The 1,307-nt window shown below is 37.6% G+C and overlaps 1 protein-coding gene across 3 annotated transcripts in view; it reads right to left on the bottom strand.

Moving 5' to 3' along the window:
* Nucleotides 1-1,307, bottom strand: part of adamts6 (ADAM metallopeptidase with thrombospondin type 1 motif, 6) — a 62,552-nt gene that overhangs the window by 35,614 nt on the left and 25,631 nt on the right. The gene's annotated exons all lie outside the window — the stretch shown is intronic.

Here is a 1,307-nt window from a genome sequence, read left to right as displayed (position 1 = left end):
ACACACACACACACACACACACACACACACTTATTCTATTAGCCTAAAAATGAAGAAAAAAAAATGCTTCAGCCAAGGAGCACACAAACTTTCTTTTGTTGGTGTGTCTGTTTATTCGGGGTTGAGATGCTGAGCTGTGGAAGCTTTTTTTCGCCCCAGTCTATGAAGACAGACAATTGAGTTTTATTCATTTGACCTTTTGTATAAAAGACATTTTGTATAAAGTGCCAATAAACAAACTTTCTATTAGATAATTGCTTCTCCGCGATCCAGAGAATCCTCTCTAAATACTACTATGACTATTTACTATAACGCTGTGTTCTTTGGAGCTGTGGCAGCTGCAACATGCAGTGGAATGCCTCCCATCCCTCGAAAGGAAAAGTGGGCCTGGTGACAACAATAACGTAGAGCTACGCTTGATTGACTGCAACTCGGGCTGCAGAGAAGAACAGTTTACATTTCAAAAGTTCTTATATTACTTTTACTCCAGGGGGGCACTTCTGCAGCTGCCAGGGTAAGTGGAAAGATTGTTGTGTTGTTGTTTTTTTGCTCATTTCAAGAAATTCAAATGACTCTTTTTCATTGGAACTACATTCTAATGAACAAATAGTCCCTACAAAAATTCTTGATGATGTGTATCATGTATTATGTGTATTATTCAGAGTCTGGGACACTAATTCTTGATGATGATGAAGTTGCTCTGAGCACCACAAACAAACATCTAATCACCTTTCTGCTGTACTGGGAAGACGGCAGACATTTCAGAGGAAGATATCTTAAACACTAAACAAATTAAATTACTCTGCTTGGCTGAACATACCACCAAAATTTGAGAAAACAATGCAATTTCCAGGCTGTGTGAGAGGACATCTTATACAGTTACTTAGTAACTTCCAGCTTGTTGCAAACTAAATACGATTGTACATTAAAGTAATAGTTTTGGACATTCATTTTGGAAAACACTTGTTGGCTTTCTTGACGACAGGTAGATGAGAAGATCAATACCACTCTGTCTTTATGTTAAATATGAAGATACAGCCTGCACAAAGTTAGCTTATCTTAGCATAAAGACTAGAAACGGGCAAAATTTCTAGCCTGCCAGTGTCTAAAGGTAAAAAATCCCTAAAGCCCCTTAATTAACCTGACATGTGTAAGAGCTCACTAGTTTGTTTTAAATGTTTTCTTCTAATAGATGATAAAAGTTTGAACTTATGAACAGCGGGGGCAACAGTCTCCCATCGAAGCACAATTTAAAGATTGTTTTTGATGTTGACAATCTTGCTTTAACCCTTGTGTTGTCTTCCCGT

The sequence above is a fragment of the Etheostoma spectabile genome, chromosome 16 (assembly GCF_008692095.1).
Source record: "Etheostoma spectabile isolate EspeVRDwgs_2016 chromosome 16, UIUC_Espe_1.0, whole genome shotgun sequence".
NCBI lineage: Eukaryota > Metazoa > Chordata > Actinopteri > Perciformes > Percidae > Etheostoma > Etheostoma spectabile.
Note: the sequence above shows the minus strand (reverse complement) of the source record. Positions and strands in the feature narration are given on the sequence as shown.